General features: G+C 32.3%; 1 protein-coding gene across 7 annotated transcripts in view; it reads left to right on the forward strand.

Annotated features, from left to right (window-relative positions):
- Nucleotides 1-5417: 5417 nt before the first annotated feature.
- The window catches only part of LOC132708420 (homeobox protein prospero), a 125175-nt gene continuing 108630 nt past the window's right edge, over nucleotides 5418-21962 (forward strand). For 5 of the 7 annotated variants that reach the window (XM_060680755.1, XM_060680758.1, XM_060680759.1 and 2 more), the window contains exon 1: nucleotides 5418-5491. The gene's annotated coding sequence lies outside the window, so the exon portion shown is untranslated. Of the gene's footprint in view, nucleotides 5492-7620; nucleotides 7739-17446; nucleotides 17468-21962 lie in introns of those variants that run through there. The other 2 variants (XM_060680756.1, XM_060680757.1) reach the window with 2 other exon arrangements.

Genomic DNA, 21962 nt, shown 5'->3' on the forward strand with positions numbered 1-21962 from the left:
TTTTTTCTCTATCCAACTGATTTTCCGATCTACACAGCAATGAATGTGCTGGAAATGACTAAACGCCAAATTTTCTGTGCGCAGTGGAACAGTCTTTCTCAACAGTCTGTTTTGGATATTTCTCTTCTTTCACTTGTTTTTTTAAATATAATTCTGTATATCAACCGATGTGCAAAGCAAATAAGGTCGAGAAATTAATCTAAGGTGTCAAACAAAAAACAACTTGACAACACGTTTTTTTTTCTTAAAAGCAATAAAATTAGAAAAAGTTTTTTTTTTTACCTACTAAAAATAAGACCTTTTTTTGCTAAACAAACACAGAATTATTATTTTAACAATAAAGTGTTTACTTATTTGTTTTGGTGTATAAATATGACCTAAAACAAGTTTTACAAAACATCGCCTTTTTTAAAATTATTTCTAAAATGGAATTAGGCCACAGATATCTTTGATTGGATCTTACTTATTGTACAGGAGAGTAGATATATAAACGAGGTGCCAGTTATTTTTCCCGTAAACCTTTTGTATGTATTCGTATTGTTTTGCAAAAATGTACCCAAAAACGTAAGGTCGTAGAAAAAGTATAGTATGCAACACGCACAACTTTTTAGGTCACTCGTTTTCCGCACTGGTTGCATGATATACCAATATGGGGATATATGCAATTTTTTAGACAAAAATCAGATTTTTCTACAGTTTTTCATAAAAAAGGTAAAGTCAGCAGTAACTCTTATGACCCGAGAGGTATTTGTGGTCCAAATTTAATTTAGGTAAAGATTTCGGTAAAGCGATTAATTATTTCAGCGGGTTTTTCAAAGTGTTGACAACTTGACAGTCTATAAATGATATCTTGAATGGAACACGCTCTATCTAACCACCTTGAAATTACTCTGTTTTAAATATCAGGGTGGCCCGTTTATTATGCGAATATAAAAAAAAACTTCAGGACCAAAGTTTTTTGACTTCACTTACACTTTATGTATATTAAGGGATTTTTGAATTTCTCTAAACGGCCTAGACACATTTTATACAGGTTTAGTCAAATATCGCGGAACGGCTATATATCTCAGAAATTATTGGAGTTCAATTTATGAAATTTAGTATACGGGGATTTCTAATTAGGCTGTTTTCAATGATGACATAGGCGACGATTTTCCCTAAGCTACCACACTTTTTTATTAAAAATATAAATGGTATTTTATACCATTAATTATTTTCATTGTTTGTCGTTTCTGCAAAAACGGTTCATTTTGGGTATACGGTAATCTTATACACGTTAGTAAGTTAGAATTTTAAGAGCACTTCAAAAATTAAATAAAAACATATCCTTTCTATCTAAAATAATAACGTTCGCTAGCTTAGGGAATCCCTATAAATGTGGCAACGTCCTATACCGAGGTCTCACCGTCTCCCACATATTTTGAAGTTTATACCAAATGTCATTGCAAAAAAAAACGTTTTTTCTTTGTTAAAATACTATACGCCTATTCAATAGCTAAAAAGATAACGGCAAAAAATGGCAGGAACAAAGAAGAATCGCGCACTACAGAAATATCACATGGTTTTGTTTTTATGAATTTTATATGTCATGTCCGATAATTAAGTTGTTAACAAAAAAATTATTTAAATTTAAATTTAAAAACTGGATTTTTTTTATCAAAAACATACAAGAAACAATCTTAAACGAATAATAGAAAAACAATTTAAAAATAGTAAAAGTGTTGCATATTATATTTTTTCTACGATCCTTAGTTTTTGGGTGAATTTTTCCAAAACAACTCGAATACTTTCACTGATATGACGGTCAGAATTGACAAACGTCAAAATTCACGCCGTGCGGTAAAATCTCCGAAAACAACCGATTACTCCCAAACCCGTAGGATAATATCTCTTAAATGTCCGAAGAGGCTCGAATCCATAGGACAAGAAACTCACTTGGTAAAGAGGCGCTTCCCGCACGCTAGATCGGTGGATAATAAGGTATTTTACTGAAGGGAGTAAAAAATAGTATATTATGCAACAAGTGCGGTAAGCGGCATTTGACTCACGAGTTTGACACGAGCGGAGCGAGTTTTTAATAAACGAGTGAGTTAAAAAGTTTACCGAACGTACTATAACATACTATAATTTTTCTAAGACCGTTAGTTTTTGGATACATTTTCGGAAAACAACCCAAATACATTCACTGACAAAGCGTGAGAAATATCTCCGAGAAAATTCAATTGCTCCCAAATCCCTGCGGTAAAATCCCGAAATTGTCCGAAGTGGCGGGGATTCGTGGGAAACGAAACTGACTAAAGTAAGCAACGTAACTTCTTAGCGCAAATACTGGGCTTTTATTATTTGATAAATTATGTCATATCGGGGGTAAACAATATCTTTTATAATTTTTATATCTTTTATTATATGTTTCGCAGTCATCGTTATAACGTCGACTAGTAACAACATAGAGACCATATATGATTTTTACAATGGAAAAACGTTGTATTGCAAATATTTCGAAATGCAAGAAAGTTATAAAAATGAGGTGTTTCAAATTTAAAAAAAAAATGCTTTTAAAGATTTTTTCTTGATAGTGTTAGTTCGTGCCCAAAATTTATTTTTAAAGTATCAATGTCCTAGAAGTAAATCAACTCCAAATATATAACAAAGACATTCTGCCGCAGAAATCGCTAGATAAATTTAGAACTTCCAAGGTCACCTTTGACAAAAATTTGTCAAAAACTAGAATACTAATACCTCCAAAAGTTGGTGCATGTTTCATAATCATATTAGGCCTTTAACATAGTTGCAATTTAAAAACTATACAAAATTGCACATGAGTAAAGTACCCTTCTTTAAAAAAATTGAGGCAAATGTTATTAACAAAAATTGTTTCAAATGAAAAGTTACAACAAAAAATCCAAAAATATTAATAATTTCCTTACTTTTTTTCAATATTTTTTGTTGAATTTATCAATCATTCAAAATCAAATCAATTTAGCCGCGATTTTTTAATAACCAGTTAGTGAAATACCAAATATCCTCAATGGACCACATCCAGATAAACAAATTCCCTATTAGAACGATTAGCAGGATTTTAACTCATTTTAAACAGACAGGGTCTTCAGAGTGAAAATATTATAGGAATGAACGTCTTCAAACTGTATTTAATGAAGAAGATTAACTAAAATTAATTCATGCAGTTGTTGAAAATAAGAAAGTTGAGATTCTCAGAAAAAATAGGTCTCACGCCTATAAATTAAAATTTATTTGCACCTTTCAAGAACGAGACTGATTTGCTGTACAACTGCTGCATGTGGATTCAAGGACAAACAGAAAATCAGCGTGGTTTCCGTAAACACATTCCTTTGTGAGATGAATCCACGTTCACAACTAATGGTGTTGTCTCTTTTCAAAATTGAAGGGGTGGTTCGATGAAAATGCGAATTTCGTTATTGACAATTAAAACCAAAAAACAAATGTGTGGCCAAAATTTCACTGGTTATACATACAAATTATAGGAATTTTTGTACACATTGTGTTTGGAAGAACGTCATAAACTGTGGTTTGCACATGATGGGTGTTCTGCGCATTCTTCTAGAATTATTACCGAATTGTTAAATAGATAACTTGGTAAATTGTTAGGACGAAACAACGATCCAAGGTGAACTTCCCGGTTGCCAGATGTCATCCTAATAGATTTTTTTCTTATGGGGATATTTGAAACAAAACGTTTATAGGGGTTGGCTATTTAATAATCTTGTAGAACTTGAAAGTTTTATAAGACCAGACAGAGAGACAGAAATATTACACCAAATATACTGAGTGAGATCAACCGTTAGCGAAATTCATGATTCATGCATCGAGCGAGAAGGTGGCATACAGAAACGCTTCCATAATTGAAATTTTAATTATTATTTTTACTGCCTTCTAAATATGTTTTTTTTCTTAAAATTTGTTATTTTTCCTATTTTGTTTAATTGCGTAGGTGTAAATTGGTTAACATTGGTCCATAACATTAATATTATTATATATTTTAATAGGCTTTTTTCTGTTTGAAATGAGTTTTAATTCTACTAATCACTTTCATTGTGAATTTGGGTATCTGGATGTCGTCCATTGACGATGTCTGCTGTTCCACGCACTGGTTTAAAATTATCTCCACACATTCAAACTAACTCTGCTTTCTCAGATAATGTTAATTGTCTCGAGAAAGGCCTTTGAAATAAATTAGTTATGAATTGAATAAGATTAACATTATTATCTATTTTTGTTAGTTTTTCATAATTATCTGCCATGACATGTTTGTCTTCATTAGTAGAGTTTTGTAATAATAATTATTTTCAATAAACATTTTGCTATACAAGTGATGCTTTCTTAATATGCTTATTGCTTTGGCCACTTAAAAATAATTTTGATAAAACTTTTAAGTGTTATTAAATTTCGTTGCAACAAACATAAAATTTTATTATCGCGCACAAATATTATGCGCAAACTATTGGCAATATTAGTATTTTAGTTGGGCATGACCACGCTGTGTATTATATATAAATATGAAATATGTCTAGAGAATCATGAGAAATTCGAAAATGCCTTTAAAATAAGAAATTTTTTACGGTCCATGAAGATGCAAACATCCTGTACATAAATAATAATACAACAATTTAAAAATATTACGCAATCTAAGCAACTTATGTCTTTAAGGTTTTTTGATAGTTTATATAGGTTCTGAGTTAATGTCATTCCATGTTAAACGGGCCACCTTATACACAACTAAGTTCTTTTCAAAATTTTCTGTCCTCGTGATTAATATTTTATTAATATTTGTTATCATTTGCAGCACTCCGGATCTAACGTAACAAAAAATGAATATTTATTTAAAAAATGCTTGCATTCTTTTAATAATTCTTTTTTACTACACGAATGTGAAACAACGAGCAACCGCAGTTGTAACTGGCCAATGTTTATATCATTGCGTTGCATTTCCTAAAATTGCATAGTGAGAAACGGGCATAAGAAATATAGTTTTGAGAAAAACGGTTTCAAAGAAAAAAAAAGAAATAGAATTCGAAAGCGCAAACGCGATTCGAAATCAAACTAAAGCAAATCGTGCATCAGGGTGCTCATCCCGACTCGAAAATTCCCGCTTTGGAACGAAACTGCCGCCGCGTATCCTCCGTGCACATCCTCATTCCTCCTACCGCCACCAGCCAGCCGCCAAACGGACCGAACTGGTTTTCAACCCCATTCTCTCTCCTACTGCCTCTCTTCTCTGTTGTCCGGTGCGTGCAAAAAAACTGCGTCGAAAGTTGTCTCGTCTACCGAAGGACGTCGGGGGGCGCCAGCGTCCGGCATCCTTGGCGTCGCGACGCTGCTCATGCGTCTCCCCACTCCTTGATAATGCCTGATAGTATCCCACAAGACAGACATTCATTGCCATGTTTCCCAAGTGCTATCATTCCTATGTAGTAAGTGTACGCGCTTTTTTTTACCCCTAAAAAAAAACAAGGTAAGATTTAGAGAAAAAAAACGCTTTTTTTATTTTTTTTGTAAACGTTTTTTTTTTTTTTCGTTTCGGCCGACTCTACAAAAAGGTGACTTAAAAAAAACTTTTAAAATAACAGTGAACGTGACCGTGCGTGTGGGATCCGGACCTCTACAGTGAGAGTAAAAGTGCGTTTTAAAACCCATTAGTGAGTGACCGAAAGACTACAGATCGCCGTGGATGCCTTCGGACCTTAAAAACCCACGATTAATAAGAAAAGTGATAAAGAAATACGAAAAGCATGGCTTCTAATTTTTTGTTGCTACGATGTCGCATGCTTTGGTTAGTTCGCCTGGTGTGTCATTTACGTAAAGCAATCGAAAACGTTTAAGCGGCCAAGCCATTTTGAAAAAATCCACAAAAATCGAGTCGATTTTTTCCTCGTCAATGAAACGCTCACAAAAGGAATGACAGCAGATTTAATCTAAAATAAGGGTTGATCAAGTTATCCTCTGCAATGTCATTTTCATTTCCAACGATTCGAACGTAGCCAACCGTGGCTCTGTTCGTTATCGGTCTGAGTGCTGCGTTGATTTAGCTTTTTGTCATCGGGAGGTCAGACATAGCAAAACAATACAATAGCGAAAATCCTCGATATGTGCGAATGTGAGCGTGGGGAAGGGGTATTCGCTATCGCCAGTTTGGATGTTCGATTGATTACGCGCGATTTAGTTTTCCGACACTGTTTTGAAAAAATAATCTAGGCCTAGCCAAGAAAATGCGTTAAAACATTTACAACGTTTAAAATTATTCGCATCATGACACCGAATAAATATCTTTTGGCGGCACTCTTAATTGCTTTGACATGGAAATTGCAGGTTGCTTATTCTTTTAACAGTCAATTAAAGATACAAATTAGAACATTTTAGATTGTCAATTTTTCCGAAGGAAAAATAGCAACTTAGTGGAGACGAAGTGATCGATTCATGTTGACTATGTCGAGTTTCAGTAAAGATGTGATATGCTTTACACGTTTGAGCTTTCGATTTATTTTTATTTTCAAAAAAAATAGAAGTAACTTGTTAAGAAGAAGCAAAGATTCATGTTGCAAAATCATGCCCTTCACAAAAAAATACATATGAAGACAACCCAACACATATTTCTGTAAAGACACGAAAGGTGTTTTACAAATATCGCCAGGGTCAAATGATTTGTCCAAGAGCCTTGTAAAATTATCTATAAAATTTGGGGTTTTCTATTTTGTTCCAATGAAATTAAATGCATGCCTAGAAATTTGCACAAATTAAATAAAACGGCTCAGACTTGTTATTTTTGTAAACCTATGCACTCTGTAAATTTTTTTTGATCTATATTTTGGTCATAATTCGATTTGTTATTAAGCAGAAAATGAGAAAAAGTAAGCGCCATATTGTTAACAAAATTTTGGTGCACGCGTAAAGCGGACAAAAAATAATGTCCTGGAAAAACGAAAAAATAAACCCTATAGTTTGAATTAACAAACCGGGCAGAATTGGAAAAAACATTTCGCCGAATTAGCCCCGCACAAAACCACCCGGGGTATAATTGCTTTTTAAACTCATAAACACGAGATCGCGGAAAGAAAAACTGGAAAAATTCTATCCAACCATCCATGCGATCCTACAAGTGCGCATTCGAAACACATGCGGACGCGAAGCGTCGGTGCGGGTAGGAAATGAAAAAAAAGGCGTTAACAAACAATGAAACCGAGAGTCTCGTTTAAAAATCTTAGGAGCTACTTAAAAATAATACTTAATTATCAAGCCGCCAGCCTCCCCTTACGGAAGGCGTGTCACGGAGCCGACAAGGGTGGGGAGAGACGGTGGCGTCGGCGCGCACGGCGCCCCCGCGACGTCTTGTGCCAGTCGACGGCAGGCGTCCTCCTGCTACGGCGCTTTCTTTCGTTGCAGGAGCGCCTTAAACCCATGTCTTAGTTCGGAGGCGCCTTCACTTCACTCACATCCCTCGTGCCGTAAGGACATGCACAGGACCAAATATCCTGAGCGACTTGACTTGTGCGAATCGTTGACGCGTTCACGCGATAATAGTTTCGACTTTTTAAGATTTCGTCGAGTTTCTTCTTCTTAATCGTCAGTCGTCTTCGGTCGCCTTTTGTTTTTTTTATTTTTGCCTTTTTTTTCTCGTCGGTTACGTTCGCTCACCGTTTCCGATGGACTTTGAATATTTTGCCGTGCGACTGTTCCTATATGGATAGTAAACGAGAGTGTTAAGGTAAATTTGATGTGTGTTTAATAAATATGATTTCGTTTCTGTTTTTTTTTCTTTTTATTACTCCCGTTTTATAGTGATATTTTTCGAAATCGCATTTAACGCGAGACAATATTTATTAAAGCAATGCGCAAAAATTGAAACAAACAACGACGCTTTAAGTCTAATCCCATATAAATAAAACCTAAAAGTTCCATAATGGATGATTCAGTGGAAATAAAACTGATTTCCGAGAAGGTAAAAGCAATCCGTTTCGATAAACATATAAAAATTTCTAATATGAATCGACTTCTGATTTTCAGCTTTTTCAATTTGGAGCCCATTTATAATATTGGATCTATCCCAAATACGCATATTTTTCTTTTTGCACTTGACTCTTTTATATAAGGTACTTCGATGTAATAGGGCCCTTGCCTTGGATCAATCTAAAAATTAAGTGATACCATATTTTTCAAAAATATTTCTTTTGTTTCAGTTTAATGGTGCACGTCTCAACGCAGAAAATTTTAAAATATTTTCTTAAATCTTTGATGTATATTTATATTTAACATTTAAAAATTAACCAAATGATATATTTATAAAACAAAAAAAATTATAAAGTACTTGTGATGATAGACTACAATATTTCTCAACTATATATAAAGCAAAATACTGTCAAAATAAAAGACAAATTGTCAAAACAATAAGTGACTTTTAGCTAAATTAAATGTCAAATTTTGGGAAAAAAATAATATGTTAGTAGTTATTAGACAAATTTAGTGGCTGCAGCTAAAATTCACAATAAAGGTCGTAATTGTATGTTACTTGTTTTCGTGTCAATAAATTTCTCTTCGATACCTCAACATAAATTTGTTTTTTAATACCGAATATACCAATGGGATGCGTTATAAGAAGATCTTTTTTTTTTAATTTCAAGTACATATTAAATTTACATTATAAATTCTACTTCCCATCACGCATTGTCCTCAAAATGATTAAAAATACTTTTTCTTCATTTTCACAAAACCCTTAAAAGTTTAGTGACAAGCATGAACGAGTTTTGTTAACTTTTTGTGAAGTGCTTTTAGGAACGAAAGGTGAATACACTAAAAATTTTCATAAAGCAGAAAAAATATTAGCAAGAACAGAGTGATAGCGAAATTTTATTCTTAGCGTAAACAAAATTCTCCAAACTTTTAGTAAATCATTTAATGACGCCTTTAACAAACTACTGAAAACGTTAATCTGTCAGGATGTACTTAACCCGGGACTATTTCTAAGCACGCGCGTTATTTACAAATTTGTTATTTATTTTTCCAACAGACTATCCAATCACAGAACAAAATTATGCATATAGTGGAAAACTAGACACATAAAACAAAGCAACTGCAACCAAGTTATGCGATACCATAAATATTTAATACACTTTTCAGTCGCGAGACGGAGAGCATTGTTTTCCATCACATATATTGGCGATATTTTATGAAATTAGCTTCTAAACACTAAACACTAATCAAAAATTGGTCTTATCAATAAAAAATATATGAAATAGACATCAAACGGCGACTCTATCGAATTTCAAAAGAATATCGTAAAAATAGTAACCTGTAAAATCAGTTCATCGTGCGATGGTGCCGGATAAATATATATTTTAAAATCGGTTCTTGATATTAGATTAATGCTACAAAATATTGGGTTTCTTAGAGTTATACCAAAATTTTTATTACATTTTATATCTAAATTGCGTTTGTCGATATAAATAGAAAACAAAAACATACATACATACCGGCATTATGAATAAATTCTACACGCGCAAATTCTCAACGTAATTGTGCACCGTATTCAGTTTTAAATCATAATAACTCCGCCCGGCATCGTCCATTTATTTATATACGAAAAAGGATTGTCCGTTAGAGTCTGAACAATGGCCAAACTCTAACTGGAAATACTAGTCCGAGGGGGCCATGGAGACAAGTCTCAGGGCCGCATTCAGAAACACGTGCAAAATATCTCAAGGGGAGAGTTTTTCGGCTCTGAAAGTAACACAGTAGTTTCATGAAGTTGTCGATCTACCGCAGGTTTTAGCAGCAACAAGCTGTATGCGCGTGTCTGGTGTGAAAGAAATTTGGGAAAATAGACAAAATAGAGTTCTGCTCTGCAGCATATGTCGGTCCATTTAGCTCTGAACATAAACCTGAAACAAGTTTTCTATATTGACTGAGGATTTTAGGTGCACCCTTGATTGTGATAACTGCATAATACATCATTGTTTTAATTTAGAGTTTAATAAATATTTTGCAAAAAGTAACTCCAATGATGATTAATTCAATTTTAAAATTCAAATTTAGTATTTGTACAAGAACGAAGCTGGTTTTGTTTGCGTTGGCCCGACGTCGAACATCACAGTTTTGTCAAGGATATCATGTTTTTGTCACGTCTAAGCAAACATTGTATTTCAAAGTTAAAATACAAATCACCTGAAATATTGGTAAAAATTGCAACAACAGAGTCAAAATATTATACCGCATTTTCAAAATCTCATATTCGAAATGTTAAAATTTTTGCTCATCATAATCAAATGAAATTTTAATGTATTACAAATTAACTGAGCTGCTGAATCCTGATTGTTATTAAATAAATTAATAACTCCAATAAATGCTTTCGATTTTTAAATGTGGTGATATTTGTCCGTCAATTGGTAAGTGCAATCGTTTTGTTTTGGAAATGCTGCGACACGACTAGATTTCAGAAAGGATGCAAGCCGTTTTTATCGACGGAGTGCTTTGTTTTTGAGTTCTTACGTGTAACATATAACCTTGGAATTTTTAACTAAACTTGCTGAACGTTTATTACTGTATCCATCAAAAAGGCAAAAAATATGGAATTTGAAATTCAATTAATTTTAATGCTTAAAGAGAATATTTGCCTAAAAAATTACGGCAGTCTCATAATATAATGCAAATAAAAAATTACCAATATTATTTTATATAAATTGGTTGGTATCATTTATAAACGGTGTAACCCTAATTAAACAATTCTAATAATGTGTTTTGCAACAAGTTTGATAAACACTATTTTAGTCACGAGTTTGATTTTGATTTTTTATTAAACGAGTGACGCCCATTAGTTTTTGGGTTCATTTTTGCAAAACGGCACGAATCCATTCACGGGGTGGTGTGTAACGCAACCATAAAGAATAGACGAACGTCAAAATGCCATGGCTAAAATATATACTGAAACTCAGAAGTAGTTCCTGAGCGTGGGTAACGAAGCTGAGTATAGCAAAAGAAAATGTATTTTTTAGTGGGTCTGTCATTAAGTCAGACAGTTAGTCAATAATTATTTAAAATTCAGGACAACCAGAATTGCCCACTTCCTTGTTGAACAAAAAACAAGGAACAAGAAATCAAAATTATCTTTTACCGCAAAAGAGAAAAATATTTGCTACCATTGGTCTCTCAAGAAAGCAATCTTGTATTATGTAATGGTATTAGAGATTTTCTGCAAAATATTGACCTTTCTAAATATTCTTCCGATGATTGTCGTCCATTTATTGACAGTTAAAAGCGAAGTTTGAAGTCTGCTCTTTTCTACTCAAATATTGTTAATCAACACAAATGATAGAAGGATATTAATTCCTTTGTATTAGAGAACATGAACACCTCTACTCATGAAGAGTATGAATTCCGCTCAAAAACCCAAATTCACAGTGGCTGCATTAGAAACACAACAAACCACTGGAATCTGGAAAGGAATTCATCACTGCTTAGCACACTCAATATCTGTTAACAAATCTACTTCATGGGTTTAAAGCTCTAAATTTTACGTTATTTATAAAAGACAAAAATTGTATCAACATGTATTACCTAGTAAAAAGTATGCACGGCCATGCACCAGCTCCCAGCCATGAACAATGCATAGATATTTTTAATTAGAATCTCTGTATTTTTTATTAAAAGCTCAACAAATATTTTATGGGGCCGCTTGTGAAGCACTTATTTGGAGATCAACTTCACAAAAATATTTTCTATAGTTTAAATTTTATCAGCTGAATTTTTGCACACTTACTAACTTCAAAGTAAATAACTGTTTTTGCTTATTTTTCCTTTTTTTGCAACTGAAAACGACTAATCAGGTTATGTTTTAATGTACTGAACAGTAGTTCAACCGTTCACCGTTGTCGTGCTGCGATCTTTATTTGAAATCACAATAGAGAATCGTTACAACTGTAAGAATATTCTGGAAAAGGCATCAATTTTTTTGATAAACTCAGCTCCAAATAAGGCGGCACCAATTTATTTGTCACCCTGCATGTTAAGACTTCACTAACAAAAGTTTGCTTGAAAATGCTAGACAACGATTCGGTTGAAATATCAAGAGATTATCGAACTTCCATTCTCTTTATTTTATTTTAAATTACACAACAGAAGTTCGACAATTTCTCTTGACGTTTTCGTCTTCGCTATTTACCAGGTTCTCAAGGATAGGTCATAGTTCGACTTAAATGGAGCCGCTTTTTAATGGTCATAATATAATTCCCATTCGGAGGTAAACCTGTGTCCTGCTCGTGTTGTAACCCGATGGATTCGCATACCCTGGACCGTGAAGATCGCACCAATTAAGATCGATATTTACATCTTGTCAAACGTGTACGCGGCGTGCAAACAATTAAACACAAACGCAAACGTTTATGAAACAATTAAGTCAATAGGACCCTAAAATTAGCGGCGGATTGTATATATATACGTACAGTTCGGTGCGAAAAAAGCTTTGCGGCGCGGACGTGGGGGCGGCAGTTATAAACGCGCCAGCGTTATGATATCAGTTTCAATTACATTAATATTCACACATATTTGGAACTGACCTATGAGTACTACAATAACCGTGGATTGTAAACAGTTCGATATTATATTAAATTGGTTATATTACACACTATCAATGAGTTTATATTGATGCCTCTATTAAATTAAATTAGTGTTCGCGCGCCCGCGTCTGCCGCCCCCAAAACGCGTTTTTTTTTCGTGACGTCCTATGTTTGCCGACCGGATGATGTTTATTTTGTTTTAGATTTTTTCGACGCCCGTCCGATTTCAATTTATTAATTCAATATTCATGGGTTTAAACAATTGATATTGATTTGATTGTTATCGCGGCGGTTTTTCGGTCATTTACGTTTGTTCGGCGGCGTTTAGCGGTTGGGTTTGGCTTTGAAAAAGATTTTTTTGGCACTTGTAGGACGCAGGAGTATTATTGTTATTATTATTATTAATTTAAAGATGGCGTAAGAGTGTCAACCCTGAATAAAACTCTCCCCAAAAACTAAAGCACTTTTCTTTTTGAACACCTTTTACAACATTATTGGTTGTTTTCTGCTTTTCAGTGTAAGTTGTACTGCCGTTAGTACTTGCGTAGCTCGAAAGATATCGCTTGTATATAAACATTAATTCCACAAACGAACAATAAACATTTTATAAAAGACACAACAGAAACTCGATAATTAAATATTGTCTATATAACATTTTGTGCTATTTTTGCTTGCATTGGTTGTAGTATTTCGAACTTTGTAAACATGTACCGGATGGCACAATTAAGAGGGGCCTATACCTGATGTCGAAACCTACAGGGATACCAAAAAAAATAAATGCAAAAGGTGTTTTTATTAAAATGACCTTTATTTTTTGTTCTTTTCCTAATCGTTACTTTTTTATATACCGGGTGGTAAAACAAAGTAACTTTTTCAAAAAATAGAACACCCTACATTTTATTGCATTATTGGACTTTCCTTTCAAAAACAAATTCAACGATGTGTTTGTGATGCACTGTTTCGAACTTATTAAGGATCATCTTCAGAAGTTGGGTTATGTTTAAAGCATCGATGTAGGGTTGCTTATTAGTTTTTTATCCCTTTTTCATCTATTTTTTTTACTAAAATAATACCTTTCTTTAGGCAATGATCAAATTCAGAATATTTTCTTTTCACAAAATGATACTTTTCTCAATTTTATTGAATGAGATACCCCGTATATTATTATATATTAATATATTATCATTATTAATGATTATTATTAAGAGCATTGTTAAGAAGTCATATTAAAAAGAGAATATTAAGTTTTGCACAATGTTGCCAAATTTCGCAAATTACTCATTGCTACGTTTAAATGTCTACGTGAAATGATTAGAAAAAATTTAACACTAACTACTAGTGCATATCACTTACAAGTAAAAATAATTAAATCAGTTTTTCAATTTGTCCGCCGTTTTGAAGAATACAAGTAGTATATGCTAATTCTATATCGTTGCTTAGAAAACTGTTGATGGTTTATCTTTGTAAACCATATCTTTCAATGTGCCCCACAAAAAAAAGCCCATCGGGGTCAAATCTAGAATCCTCGCTGGCCAGGAGATGGTTCCGTTTTGTCCAATCCACTATCTGAAATTTTCGTTTAAAAGACGAATGATTGCAGCACTTCGATGGTAAGGAGCGCCATCTTGCTACCAACTTAAATTTGGATGCTCTCTATGGGGATTTTATTATGTATAAATGGCCGAATTTCGTTCCTAATAAGTTTAAATATCGTACGGATGTAAAATTTTGTTGGCAAAAATATGGGTTCTAAACTCCTAGTTCTCGCACCATACTTTCACGGATCTTCGCCCCTGCTTGTTTACTTAAAAAACACATTTTTTATTTTCTGAACTCCAAATAATGCGTATTTTAAATTACACCGCAGACGTAAATATTGATTCATCGGTTCAAATTATATTTTGAAAGATGTTATCTAAAAAATGCCAATCCGTCATTATATTAAAAAATTCGAGTCTTAAGTTAAAACCTGCTTCTTATAGTTTTTGTACCGGTGTGAATTTAAATGACTTATAACTGTTAATTTTTAAACATGTTTGAAATGTGGTTCGTCTTACGTCTATATCTGAAGCGGCAAGGTGGGTGGAGGTCTCTGGAGTCTTTTCAAAATGCATAAAAATATCTAACTGCATATTTTCATCTAAAACCGTTCGGTTCCTACTTCTTTTCACTAAAACACTGCCATTTTTTCGAAGCTAAAGGTATATTTTTGGCAATTTTTGTTCCTAGCAATCGCCTATGGGGAAATTTTTCTCTACATTGTTTGAGAGCAAGAGCCGGCTTTTATTATTGGCCATGTAACATTTTAATAGATCAACTTTTCTCCTTTCCTCCTTCGTAGACATACAAAATAAACTCAACAAAAATGCAACTTAAGAAAATAAATAGAAAATAGTGGAAGTCCGAAACAATACGCTTAAAATATTATAATACACTGATACCCGTCCACTACTATTGAGATGATTATGGAAAAAAAAATTAATAATATCATCAATTTTGTGTCTTTCAACAGGCAGGTTTCTTTATATTTTTTAAAGAAATGGGGTCTATATTTTTAAAAATATGAATATTTTTTTACTTTTTTTTTCCATTTAACCTTAACCTTATTTACAAGATTTTTAAATTATGAATGTAAAAGAATTTATGTATTATTGGAAAATAATTGCCAATTACGCCAAAACGGTAAGTCGGAAACTCGTATTACGTTATATAATTAAAATTGCAATTAAAGTGGCTATTGGAAACCTAATAATATAGAGGGCGACTCATCTAAGAAAATATATTATTAATGAAATATATTAGATTTTATCATTTCCTAAAAATAATAGATGGAAAAATGTTTAAAAAGTTAATAAGCAACCCATGATGGTTTGAACATAACCCGAATTCTGAAGATGATCGCTAATATGTTCGCAACGCTGCATCACAGATCCACACATCGTTGAATTTGTTTTTGAAAGGACTATCCAAAAATGCAGGTGTTCTTTTTAAAAAATGCAACTTTTTTTACCATAAATAAATAAATAAAAAAATGCAACTTTTTTTACCATAAAAATTGACGATTAGGAAAATAAAAAAATAGGTAATTTTAATAGCGACAGCTTTTGAATTTAACTTTTTTTTGTAACCCCCGTAGGTTTCGAGACAAAATATATAGGCCCCTCTTAAACGGGCCACCCTGTACATGTTTTATAAAAACATACCAGAAAAATACACCTGTCGTCTATCTTATTGTAAATACTCCGATTTAATAAGCTATGATACAATAAAATCCCCAGAGTTCATTAGGGCATTTTTAAAAAATCTATCTGCGTCAAAATATCAGTTTATTAAAAAATTTGCACAAATGGAAAATGCAAATTAATAATAATAATTTTAATACTCATATCCTAACGATAAAATAAGACAATGTTTACCCATATTTATATGAATTATGGTTTTCTACAATCAATATTATTTCCTACTCAATTCCCCACAAAAGAAAATGTATAAAATGACTCATTTATTATGCATTCGGTCCGCTGTGCTGCGTTCGTACCAAAAGCAGCTCATGACTAAAATAAGGTTTATCAAACTTGTTGCATAATACACTAATACGCAATTTTATGAAAAAAAATCAATAAATGGTGGTGATATTACATATCTACACCATTTTGCTCATAGTGTATTACTATACCCCATACTACTTACTACCTTTACACTTATTAATGAAGCCATGTATGCCGCGTTGTACTAGAAAAACAAACTTGCTGGACTGGAATGGTTGCTAACATACATGCTCAGCACTCTAAATGCTTTTTTTTTCTCATTTAGGAGAATATATTGATAATGACACTCACTGATTACCAATTATATAAAACTTCTCCGAACCATTTAGTAAAGTTCCAAAAACAGTCCATCTCTGCAAGGGGAGTAGCAAACTCAAGAGAAAAGAAACAATTTTGTCCTCCACACTTGATTAGTGTCGAGGAGAACAAGGTTGTCTCTTTTTTGTTGTATTTAGTAAATCATTATTTAAGTAATAAAAGTAAAAACGCTCTGCCAAAGAAACTAAAAAAAAAATAATTTGCAAACATAACTTTTCTTAACTGATGTGAAAATTTGTAGTTGAAATTTCTCATTTGAACTATCATATAATCATTATTTGTAAAATGATAATGGTGCGCGATCAAATGGAAAAAATAGTCTTATTCGGCGCTTCCACCAATTATCAGCAGTTCAAATTTATTTTAGAATAATTATTGGTAGAATTAATTATTGCCGTTTGAAAAACATTTTGAAAAACATATAACCCTAAAACAGAATGAATTAGCGGGTCCATGAGAGATAAATCATGTACTGTACTATAGTACTTTTTTCTAATAAATCGAACCATGCACTAGAAAACCCGTTTTCTCTAATTTCGTCGGCAGACAATCTTTTACATATAGACGCAGGTTTCGCATTTCGTAGCATCGTAGAATTTCACTGTCGACAAAACCGACTGCATATTGTTTTATAGTACGGTTCGATATAGCGTCCCCAGTTTGATTTCAATTCAAAACAAATTTAGCAAATTTAGTCGCATTAACGCGGTTTAATATATTTCGCAGAGATATCAATCGGCAATGGGCATTGGCATCAATGACGCCCCCCACTCCGGCGTACATAATTTGGTCACCGGCTTACACATTATGGTTAATTGCGGTGTCCCACATCGTTGTTCATTAATTGTTACGCTTACGCTCACGTGATCAACACGTGGGCGGTATGCAAACAATACTCGAAGTGCTAGTCACGTGGTTTTGAGTAAACCGTCGATCACCCGCGGCACCGGAGGTGTTTTTGTTGATTGATGTGCGTATTTGTCAAGTGCAGAAATATTCACAAGATGGCCGTTGCGACGGAAGGTACCTATGTCCAATTCCTCTTGCTTATTTTCTCACTGCAAAAAAGCAGCAAATGACTGACTGATTAAAAAAACCAGACTAGCCCAAAATAAACAAAACCCAAACCAAAACAAACCAATAAAACAAATTTAAAAGTTTATTGAAGAAAGAACCATATTATATTTTTATTTAAATCCCCATGTGGGTTGTTGCGCTGAATTCATTTGACAATAAAATATTGATTTATTGAAGAAACCTGTGAATAAAGTATAGCTGATAAAATTTACTCGGAGACCACAATTACCTACAATTATACAATTGTCTACTTGTATAAAACCGATCTTCTCAGAATGGATCATTCTCACTAAGATCAACTTCTAAGATCAATATTTAACAAACTTTCAACAAAGTTTGATTCTCCTTAGAGGAAATGCAAGTCTTTTTTCGTAGTGTCTTTTTTGGCAAGCAAATTTAAACTTTTAACATTTAAACTGATTTCACTATAAAGGACATAAATGTGAATTAAAACTGCTTACGCAAGAAGTTTTTGTGATTCCTTTTTTTGTGCAACCATGGTCTGTGGGTACCCAAAGGAAAATTTGGGCCAGTACGAAATTTCGCTGGCTCAAAAATGTGAAATGCCGGTATATAGCTACAATTATTGATTGATTGAAAGTAATAAATTCACACCGCTATATTTCATTTAAAGATGCCGCTTATAATCATACAATCATAAATCAGGACTTGTAATTTAGAAAAATTAAACTCCTATCCTTAAAAAACCTTTTTGCCAATTAATTTTCGGATAATTGCTTTGATTTACCAAATAAGACATTTTATTGAGGCGTTAAAGAGGTCAATCGACAGAATACAAAGTTATCAACAGTAAGAGCATTGTGAGATGTCAGTGCCAATATCAAAACATATTGTAATTCAAAAATTGATTTGAGGTGGCTTTTACTTAACAAGTTAAATTGGAACAAACGACATTCAGATTTACTCAAATTATTTATTGGTGCATGACAGTTGCTTTGGCAACACCGTGCCTTTATCAGATACCTCGTCCTGATAAACCTGAATCAGCTGTAGTGCACCATTAAATAAGAAAACTCATTCTAACGCCGTTTTGTTTGAAATCTATTTCAATAGTTATTTTGATTCACCTATTTCTTTTAGAATTACTATACAATACCAAAATTCTTTGAGTAAAATTGAAAATAACTATCTCGAAAGACGTTTCAACAAATTAAAAACCTCTATAAAACAAAAAGCTCTGGTTGATATAAATATATTTTCCTTGGGACTATTTTAATCTTTAAAGGAGGCCTACACAATCCAGGATGCCTTAATTCTACATGTACTAGCTATTATTTCACTTTTGCAATAATTATTTTAGAAATACAATTACCGATTGCTTCGAAAAGTGTCTAAAATTCATTTAAGTTTAAGAAATAAAGTAACTTGCTGATATTAAGAGTATTTTCTCCTCCGCAGAACTGTTATCTTCGTCGCATTAGGGCAACTGAAATATTGGCGGGTGCGCAAGGACAGATAAAACTAGAATAACGGAATAATAAATATTAACTCATAAGAAATATTGATTTCTTCTTTCGGAATTTTGGTTTGCGGCGATTAAAGCTTATTAAATTGGGAGTCATAAATATGTATCTTTTTTTTTTTAAATTTAAAAGAGATGACACCATTTGCAGGAACGTCCATATTTTGCGAATGCCATCGCAGTTGATACCTTTTAGCAATAATGAATATGTAATGGTAAAATTGTGTGTGTGTGGGTGGGAACAGACTGGAGAGGGATGCATATAAGGGTTCCGTGCGTGCGAAGGGGGTGTCATGCAACTTCCGCTTCGGAAATGTTCTCCGGTAATTGCAGTTAATGCCCAGGTGTATTCCTGCATTATCAGAAAACCGCGGCAAATTGTCCATTTTTCACCACACACATTCACATATACACACAACTGAGTCTGGGAATCGTCCGTTAAATTGGAATACTTTTTCGGTTGACTTTGTAGATGCACACATGTTTTAATATAAATTTAACTGGAAGGCACATTTTGCATTGATTTTCGAAATTATCGGAAAACGTTATTAAGAAGAAGTCCTTCAAACAATTTTAATATGAAACAATAATTTTTTCCAATATAATTACTATAGATTTATACTACTCAACTAAACCAAACTAACGAAAACTATCTTTATCTATCTAAATTACTAACTTTACTTACCTATACTGGGAACTTCGGTGATACGCTATGGGACGGTTAATTAGCGAACATTTGAAAATACTAAAATTCAATGGGAATCATCTGCCTAAAATATTTTCAAAAACTGATTTTAGTAGTCACGCTGATCAATAATTAATGAAATTATTTTGTGACTGTGCGAACATCTTCTCGTTCATTGGCTGTAAATCAGAATTTTATTTATTTATACAATTTGTTAATCTTTCGGAATGTCCTTGTTCCACCACATTCGTCATGAAAAATAAACACATTGATCGATATATTTATTGATTAGTTCTCCCCTAATGATCTTTTCTGAGACAATTATAGCTTTTAATAATAAACATTAATCTGTAATTTTTTCTAAATAATGCAATGTTCACAGAAACTTGCTTTTATTTCGGATTTGTTTATAATTGAATATATATATATATATATATATATATATATATATATATATATATATATATATATATATATATATATATATATATATATATATATATATATATATATATATATATATATATATATATATATATATATATATATATATATATATATAGTATATTCAATTATAAACAAATCCGAAATAAAAGCAAGTTTCTGTGAACATTGCATTATTTAGAAAAAATTACAGATTAATGTTTATTATTAAAAACTATAATTGTCTCAGAAAAGATCATTAGGGGAGAACTAATCAATAAATATATATATATATATATATATATATATATATATATATATATATATATATATATATATATATATATATATATATATATATACATATATATATATATATATATATATATATATATATATATATATATATATATATATATATATATATATACGTATTGATTCACGGATGGAAAAATGTGATGACACTATATTCCGGGATATCATCCGTTCGCTCGTTGAACTCCGACTGGAATCCTGCATCCGACTGGAATCCTGCAGACGTTTCACCAAAATCTCACTTGGCATCTTCAATGCTCGCGCTCCGAAAACACTTCGTCTGCAGGATTCCAGTCGGAGTTCAACAAGCGTGCAGGATTCCAGTCGGATGCAGGATTCCAGTCGGAGTTCAACAAGCGAACGGATGATATCCCGGAATATAGTGTCATCACATTTTTCCATCCGTGAATCGATACGTGAATATATATATATATATATATATATATATATATATATATATATATATATATATATATATATATATATATATATATATATATATATATATATATATATATATATATATAATATACTATATAAATATATCCTTTGATGGTGTTTTGGATTGAATCTAAAAATACGAAATTTTCATTAGTTTTGTTCTCTCGTGTATAACCGCACATTTTGGACGACACTGAATATTACAGAGCGAACGTAGAACTATTCGTGAACTATATAAAAAATTTTAGGTTTCTAGGAAATAAAATATGGTTATAATAAAGAATTAATTGAAGCTGTTTTGAACAAAAAAATGGGAAAAAGAATTACTTTCTCGAAAACCGCTAAAGATAGGTACTAGACAAGTATTATAAAAAAAATAATCAAAAATTGAAAGCGGAACTGATAATCCTATAATATGAAAAGTTGATGCTTCTTTTTCGAAGAAGTAGCAACATTCCATCACTGAAAATATATTAGAATTATTTGCAACTAATCCACTATTGCTACCGACCTCAAATATTGTTTATTGTATGGTATCGTTTTTATTGACTTAATATCAGTTTGAAGAAATTTTTATTTGCCAATTTCTTTACTTCTAAAGTTACGAAGATAATTAAATTAGTGGGGTTATAGTATTTTTTCCACTAACTGAAATGGTTGTAGTGTAAAATGGAACATTTTGCTTTCGATTTAAAAAAATATTTTTTTTTAAACAACGGGACATCAACGATAAAAGAGCTATTTCACTTTTATATAGTGAAATTCGAGGTAAATAATAGATAAATCGGTGGCATTAGTTATTTAAATGTATTTCTTGTGTTTCTTTGAAAATCATTGCGATAACATCCAACATTTTGAAATGGCAATGAAAAATATCATATTCGAACATCTAAAATAACATTTAATAATAAACAATGCCATCGATTCGCTTTATTTTGTTTTATTTTAAGAGATATATGTCCAATCAACATTCACATGCGCAACATTTAAAATTTCATTTCATACTTATAAGCTTATTTTTGATTTAAAAAAAACCTACTAACTATATTGAAGAAAGAATTCAACTTAAAGGCCCATTTAAAAAAGTACCTACC

This window comes from Cylas formicarius, unplaced genomic scaffold (genome assembly GCF_029955315.1).
Source record: "Cylas formicarius isolate icCylForm1 unplaced genomic scaffold, icCylForm1.1 PGA_scaffold_10__41_contigs__length_53128322, whole genome shotgun sequence".
In the NCBI taxonomy this organism is placed as follows: domain Eukaryota; kingdom Metazoa; phylum Arthropoda; class Insecta; order Coleoptera; family Brentidae; genus Cylas; species Cylas formicarius.